Below are 8,876 nucleotides of genomic sequence, written 5' to 3'. Positions count from 1 at the left end.
AAGTTTTTGTTCCTGCATGTTTAGAAGAATTGTAGCAAGCCACAATTATTGATAGGAAGATAAGGACTTCACACAAAGGCAAGGTGGAGTTCCTTGATTAGAGATCTAAGGCACTAATTCAAATAGAACAAGAAGGATTGAGATCAGGAAAGTTAATGAACTTTTTCCTCACTTATTTTTTGAGTGAAGATAGACTTTTGGAGGTCTAAAAGTTCCTAGTGGGGAGGTATGATTTGGAGATAAAAAAAAATAGGCTCAAAAATAAAAGTTCTCTAAATCTTCTTAAACTAGTGTCAGGTCGTATTGTTCGTTTTCCTGATTCTAACGACGCTTGAATCACCTCAATCTGACATCGTATGAAAAAGTTATGGTGTTTTGAAGTTTTTGACCAACAACTAAAAAGTCAACAACAAGGACGACTAGATTATTGACTGGGTAGTCCATACAAATGATGTCATCAGTTGACTGTGTAGGGTATAGTGACGTTGGACCAAACTCATTTTGACACATGGAATCACCGTACAGGTTGTAGGTGGCAGTTTTTTTATTGGTGGTTAGTTTTGAGGTGGCCCAATAAGAGGTTGCCACGTGGACTAACCGGAGGGCGCCACGTGGCCCTCTGTGGTTGGTTAAAAAAATTATAACGACCCCAACGTAATTGGCGAGGTTCAACTCCTAGACCTCCCGTAGCACAACACAACACCCAACCATTACAGTATCGCATTAGTTCTTAACACATATGGGAAGCTTGTTTTATTTAAAGTCGATTAGTTCAATGTTTGGGAGGAGTGGTTGGGTGGTGCGCTCTGGCCCCTAGTCACAATGGCACCCACATACCCACAACATAAGGGAGTGGGTCGGGGCACTCGGCCCTATCCCCCAGACCTATCAGCACCCATAGGACCCTTAGCGAACAACCAGGAGGTGTGTTGGCGAAGAAGGCAGGGACTAGGCCCCAACCCTGGTCATATATGCTCACCCATACAACCACAGGTGGAAGGTTAGATGCAAGAGTCGGGCGGATAATCCCTAGCCCCTGGTTCCATTGGAACCTGTGTAAGCACCAGCGGAGCCAAAGCTGACGGGGATGGACAATTGGCTTTGACCCTCAGCCATATCGACACCACATGACCACATGTCGACATAACAAGAGCTAAGCCGACAGGGGTGGGTAGTTAGCCCAGGCCCTTGGCCACATGGCATCTATATGACCCTAATTTTGCACTTAAGGGGTTATTGACGAATTTAAACAGGCGACAAAATTCACCTTTTGCGGTAGGAATCTTGCTTGTCCCAGGAAAAATTGTCGCTTGGCGAACTATGTTGAGGGCGAAATCATCACACAGTTAGCCGGTTTTGCTAATTTGAAGGACAAATAGTAGAGCTTGTCTTGGAGAAGCATATATTGTTTAGTTTGTTACCTTTTTGAGCTCAAGAAGAGCCTAGATAGGGGTTTTTTAGTTTCCTGGATTCAATGGCATCCTTAGTTTTCTGATTTGAGCACTTTATGATGGAATTTTCGCAGAGTCAAGTCCTTTAGTGCTAAAGACAATCAAAGTTTTGTAGCAAGAAGAAGGCATTTTGAGCATGGACAGAGCAAAGTCAGAGGTTTTCGAACCTTCTAGTTTCATTTTCAACATTTATTACTTCAGCAAAGCAACTATTTTTAGTCTTTTCTCAATGTGCTCATGAGAGAAGCTCTTTTCAACACTTCATTGTGGAGTTGTTGTATATTTTTATGCTTGGATTTCAAGTGGAGTACAAGGACCTGTTGTGAGAGTGTCCTTTTTTTGTTGTTCATCATGATTTGCTATAGGGAGTCATATTTTTCACTTAGAATTCTTTATAGGAGAATGTTTTTTGGTAGGAGAAACAAGCCGCTCTTGCGACAACAATTTGTGATGTATACATTTGTTACTGAAATCAATATAGCAAGCCTAGTCATTGGAGCAAGGCCTAGAGATGTATCCCAGGAGGGGTGAACTCCATTATCAAATGATGGTTTATTCTCTTCATGTTTATCATCTTGAATTACATGTGAATTTGTTTCTGTTTTAAGTTCATGTGAAAACTTAACTCACCATCTTGAAGAGGTTGTGAAACGTATTTAACCTTAAAGAACCATTTTGTTAACTTGCAAAGTGTCAAAGGATGATCGCTTTTTATCGGGGAGTATTGTTCTCCCATTTTCAGATCATTCTTTTAGCCCATTGACTAGAAAGGGAATTCAATGGCTTCACAAACCCAATATAGAACATCAAGATCACTCTCCTACTTCCAGTTAATGGACTCCCATCCCTGACCCTACTCTACCAAACTTAGGAAGATAATTTTCCTCAGATAACACTCTCTAGTATCCAAGGCTAGTAAATGTCCTCGAGAATATAGAGCAACAATCCACCAACCTTATCCAAAAGCTTATGCTCTTCACAGGGTAAATGCAAATCCAATTTCCTCAATCTCTTCTCACTACTTTTCTCCCCACTCAAAAGTGGAGAAATAGTACCATTCAAATAAACATTACCAAATTCACCTAGAAAACCAGTTAATAAAGAGGGAGTCTTCTGAATTAAGTTATTTGGGAGTGGACTATAAACAAACACAACAAAAGAAATCCAAACACAAGGATAACAATTACCTGGAGGGGACGTGAGAGGGTAGTGTCTTTCGTGCCTATGCCACCTCAAGCACCGTCAATGAAAACCTCACTTCCTCAGTCTACTTTTGGGTCGAATGCACTCCATATATGACCCACAATGTTTACCAAGAGCCTTTCATCTATTTGAGAGTGGGGTTTTCCAACCTTACATTCCCCCACCTAGAGCTAACACTCCCATTCTCATTCTCAACAATCACTAGTGGGAATTCCCTCTACATCCTATAATTCACTGTAGGTTCTCCCTTCCCTATTCCTCTTGAGAACTTCTTGTCATCCTCAATCACTAACCAACATAAGGCTGGTGCGCTCTAAGCTACAACGTCCACCATAAGAATTATTTCCAACATTCTCAACATACTATCCACCCCCCTCAAATGCATTATGTCGCCTTCCTCTCCTTTCGATGGGATTTCCTCTTGTGCATAACTATCCTATTTAATGTCGATTATAATTTAAACTAGTTTCCAAGTGCTGAGAAATCTATACAAAAACACTTAGGGTCATTTCTCTTACTTGATAATTGATTGTGATATTATATTAAATTCTTCTTCTTGTTCTTATTACGTTCTCTTTCACCAAACAATTACCAAAATCGTAAAACAATGAAGATCACAAAAACAATGAACACAAGATCTAGGCTCTCAGCCAGTGCAAGACCCTTCTCTTATGGGAAAACACAGTCAAAATTACTCCTTATAGAAATAGATTCAAATGAGAAATCCAAAACCAAAAACCCTAGACCAAGACCTCCTCCAAGTACCAAGTTATCCCTCCAACAAAATCCCTTCCAACTAGTCAAAGTCAAACCAAGTCAACAAGGGTCAAACCCTTCTAGAACTAATGCAAACTTATAATTTCAGCCCCCAACATCTAAATTTTGGACCTACAGTAGGTTTTCAACTTCGCCCCCCTACAACATCTCAAAATTTCGCATGTGTGAGAGAAAATAGTCTAGAAACTAGGTAAGAACTTTGATTTTCCTTCTTCCTTGCTTCAACTTCTCTCTCCATAGACTTTCTTAGCTTATTCCTTGAATTCTACACTCTTCTATTGCAAATAAAACTTCTTGTGATGAGGTGAGATAATTATGTTGAAATCACTTGTATTTATACCCTTTTCAATGGGTTGAATAGCTCTTCTAGGTCGACTAGGACTCACAGGGCCGACTTGGTCTTGGAGGTTAATATTGACAAATTTGACTCAAAAGTAATTCTTCTTTCTTGTTAAAAATTGTTGAATGTGGTCTTCTACATAGGATTAAGACTCTCTTGACTCATGACACATCTCTTATTGACTTGAAAAATCCTTGGGGCATGAAATGCATGCTCGACCAAGATGACCACTTAAATGGAGCATGAAACCCATGCTTGAAAACCCATGATAGATACATAAGAATAGATAATGACATGAGTCTAATGAAAATTATGAAGACCAAACATAGTTACATTTTCAACACTCCCTCTTAACTAGAGAGGTATTCATAATTATACAACCGATATAAGGATTCTCTAAAGAGTTCTCATATGAAGAGTATCATAAACAACATGCACAATGCTAGGGATTTAGATAACATCTAGGTTAAATTCCAAGGTATCAACCCATCTAGGTACCATCTAGGTTATCTACCAAGGTACCATCCCGACAAGGATTCGGGTGTCATTTAGGCTACCTGCCAAAACACTAGCCATAACAGGGTTCTAGATATCATCTAGGCTACTTGCCAAGATACCAACTTAACAAGGATCCAGGTGTCATCTATGCTAGCTGCCAAGACACAACCCTAACAGGGTTCTAGGTATCATCTAGGCTACCTGCTAAGATACCAATTCGACAAGGATCCAAGTGTCATCTAAGCTACCTGCCAATATACCAATTCAACAAGGATCCAAGTGTCATCTAAGCTACCTACCAAGACACCAGGTGTCATATAGGCCACTTTCCAAGACACCTACCCTAACAAGGTTCTAGGCATCATCTAGGCTACCTACCAAGATACCAACAGGGATCTAGGTACCATCTAGGCTACTTGCCAAGTTACCAACGCAACTAGGGATCTAGGTATCATCTAGGCTACCTACCAAGAAACTGACCCTCACAGTACCATCATATGGGCTATTCAGCCTAAGGTACAGCAACTCATCACCATGATTTGGTTGGTGCTTCAACCTCATGGTTACAAACTATTACAAATTAGTCATCACTAAGGTCAAACTTTTTTAGATGCTTACCCAATCCTTCAGATCTCATTTTCTCATCATGGCCTTCACTAGACATATAATTGTTAGTCCTAGCCTAGTGCATGACACATGAAGTATGTCCGTCATCATTCTTGCTGAAAATAGCAAATAGAAAATCCTAATTTAATTTTGTCCTTGAATTAAATTATGAATCAAATTCTAATTCTAATTCTCATAGCAAATTATAATTGTTAACTAAGTTAATTTGACTTAGTTGACTCAGTTAGTTTGAGTTGGGAGTCTATCTAGAGTCATGTAGAGTGGTTACTAAATTTTAGGGGCCTAGGTTGAGTTCTTTTGAGTTGTAATTATTTAATTCAGTTTAACTAAGTTAAATTCAATTAAACTAGTTCCAACTGATGGAAGAATTTGTGGGAGATCCAATAGTGGGGCATAACCTGCGGTAATGGGGTGTAACCAGCACTACTCAACTAGTGAACTGAAGATTCACTCATAATTAACTCATGCATGTTAGATCTGAGAAAGACCAAGTTGAGATTAGAGTTCAGGGATAGTCCACTATCAGTTGTAAAATCATCTAAATTAAATCGATGGTGCATGCAATCAGAGGAAGGCCTATGATGGATTTCGCAGTTATAGATGAGGAATTTCCCAATTAAATATGGGCTAATTCCCTAGGAAACTGCGCAAGGAAATAGGAGCTTGGAAGGCAGCATATTTGGCTAAGTAATGGTTGGAGCTTATTTGTGAAGCAGTGAGATAGACTCATATTGTGTATAGGTTTCTCGGGCTTGAGCAAAGCATTATAATCTTCTCATATTTTCTAATTAATGCAATATACAAATAACAAGGGTTTTTAGTTGTGGCTTTCCCCATAAAATTATTGTGTTATGTGTGATTGAAATCTTCCTTTTTTTCCTTCTTGATTTCATCGATCAATTATTGTTTCTGCTGATGAGTAGAGTAGATTCAGGTCAATTGTTTTAGCAAATTACAATCTGCAGTATGAATCTACAAGTAATTTCTACATGGTATCAGATATGAAATCACTATAGAAGAGGAGAATATGAGTTTGTCTTTTGCAGGAGAAATCGAATTTGCAACATCATACTTGAGAGCCAGTAGGATGTCGTTCTACGGATTGAGACTCGAATATGCCCTTGAGATAAGTTCGAACTATATTACTTGGAAGGAAAGGATGGAGGTAGTGTTGGAAGACAACGAGATTAAGGAATTCATAGACAGTGATATTCCTAAGCCTCCAACAATGGATGCTCAAGATCTGGCGGAGTGGAGAAAGTGTGTGGGAAAGGTGAGAAGGATTATCCTAGAAGGAGTTTGACATCATATTGCCTCAAATATCCATGGTAAGGAAACTCTATTTGCAATGTGGAAGGCCTTAACAGACCTATTTCAAAACAACAGCGACCACAGGAAGTTGGCACTAAAGGACAAGCTTAGAAAGATCAATATGGAGAAGGGTGATATAATACCGAAGTACTTGACCAAGTTCACCCAATGTCCGGATGAGCTTGGAAGTGTTGATGTTACAGTTGTTGAAGACAATCTTGTGAGCCTAGCACTTCTAGGACTTCCCAAGAGCTGGCACAACTACTAGGACTCAGTTAATGGGAGGGAGAAGCTACTAGAGTGGGAGCGATTGTGGTACGACTTGGTACAAGAAGAGATCTGATGGAACACCAGAGATGCATCCTCATCCAAGCATGATGATGAGGAGAACTTTACTTTAGCTAGAAAGATGAAGAAAGGGAAGGGGAATTTATCCCATTCCGAATCAGATTCCACTCAGGGTGGAAAGAAGAGGACATGTCAAATATTAAATGCTTTCACTGCCACGAGTTGGGACACTATACCACAAAGTTTCCACAAGATAAGGCTACAAGCACCCCTCAGGAGAAGCGCAGGTGAAGCTCTTACTTCACAATTCAAACTGGATTTCACCCTCATCATTTGCATGGTGACATCAGTGATGGGTAGTGTGTGGTACCTGGATAGTGGAACCTCATTCCATATGACCGGAAACAAAGAGTTATTCAGTAACTTGGAGGAGAAGGACCTTCATATGCACATCGAGATGGAAGATGATGGGAGGTATAGTGTTCTAGACATATTTGGGCACTGCAACCCCAATCATATTTTTCAATAAACCAAGGGATCTTTAACCCCTAAAGTGTTGTTTCATACCCTAAAGGATCATGGTCAAACTGATTACATCATTCCCCAAAAGTTCCACCTGAGAAACCACTCAGAACTGGCCAAAACTGGACCATACTGACTGCCCCACTGTCAAGGTGTGATGCATACTAACTTCTACACTAGCCAAGTGTGATGCATACTAAAGAGGCCTTTTGTGGGGTGCAATGAGAGAGGATGGACAAATGTCCGAGACAGTTTTCTAAGTGGATGCTCATGGAATCTTCCAGAAACTTCTCCTATGACACTTGCCTCTCTGAATTCGCCCAGGGATGAGTAAGAGATCCTGGAAATCTCCAAGTGGAACCAAGAACAATAAGTGGAATGACACTAATCAAAAACCCAGAGATGACTCACACCCTCACAGACATCTATAAATGGATCCCTCATTTTAGAGATCCAAAGGCTGGAATTTGGTAATTTGTAAGGAAGTGTTGATAGCTTGTCTTTGAGAAAAGGCATTATATTGTTGGGTGATCTTGCTTTTCATGAGGTGAAGACGGCTTTGATGTTGGATCAGACAGCTGGGTTTTAATTCTCCCTTCTATTATTAATAAAGTTCTTTTATTTCTCCTCCATACAACCGTGTATTTGTGAATGTTGTTATTTGTGAATTCCATTGTATGATCAATGTATTTCTGATTCTGCATTGTTTATGATATAATAGATTGAGATGCTTTGATGGTGTTTTTTTACTTTGTCTCTACAGGTATTCATTGAGCGGGATAAGTAGGAGAACAAGTGCAAACTCTATCAAGGGAGAGAGAAATCAAGCAAGGAGTCAAGCGGAAGATCTAGGTTGGTCCCTTTGCTCCTCTCTTATCTATCATACATAAAGGAAATCGCAAATTGCTTTGATTGTTTGTTTCTAGGATAGCCACCAATCCTAGTGGGACTAGCAGATCGAAAAGACCCCAGTTTTCCTGGAAATAAAATGATGACTCCACCGGGGATCGAATATTTTGTTTGTTTGTTGTTGATTTTTTTTTTATAAACTATAGACAGAGCCTGAAGTTAGCCATATAGCCTTCGAACTGCTCTTGCTCTGCAATTGCAAAGTAGATGAATGCCGCTTCAGTCAATCTCTAGTTTAGTTTATGATTTGAACATCTGACTTACAAGAATTCTAGATGCCCTGTTGGTAGCTCAATAACCTTCCAAGATCATACCCCTGTACCTTGTTCTTTACTGTTCATAAGAGCTCAGCTTAACTCACTTAATTCAACTACAAATTTGAGCCAAAACCCACCTCAGTTGCGCTCCCTGGCCCATCGCACTATCTGTCACTGGAAGCAAATATGCATCGCACTTCGCGAGTGTAGCAGGTGAGATACATCCCTGTTTCTGTGAAGCACAGGTGCGATGACTGAGTAGTCCTATTTCTCTCCTTGAAATTTGGGTTTTTTGTCCTTGTTTTCAACTCAGTTCAATTGTGTTGCTGCTTATGCACAGTACCTCATTATTGAAGCCTCCTTGCTTTACACATTTTAGCCTCCATTGATTAGGATTAGTAAATGTTTTTATGTATTTGTCCATCATTTTCAATCCGTTGTCGAAAATTTGCTTAAATCGAACTATCATTTTGGTGCAAAAGAGTGTCGTAACTGTAGTTTTGTATCAAAAAGCGAAGTGTCGTTGAGTCTTCCTTCCTTGGATGTTCGATTGAACTTTTTGTCATGTATTTGATTTAATTGGTTGATATTTTGAAGTGTCGAAAGCATTTTCTATTCGAAATTGAAAAGTGTCGTTTAAGTCTTCCTTTCTATTTTGAAAAGAAATTGTCGAAATGTCGCTTTGAAGAAAAT

The sequence above is a fragment of the Pinus tabuliformis genome, chromosome 9 (assembly GCF_031772625.1).
Source record: "Pinus tabuliformis cultivar Carrire ecotype Pingquan chromosome 9, CPIR1, whole genome shotgun sequence".
Classification (NCBI taxonomy): domain Eukaryota; kingdom Viridiplantae; phylum Streptophyta; class Pinopsida; order Pinales; family Pinaceae; genus Pinus; species Pinus tabuliformis.
Note: the sequence above shows the minus strand (reverse complement) of the source record.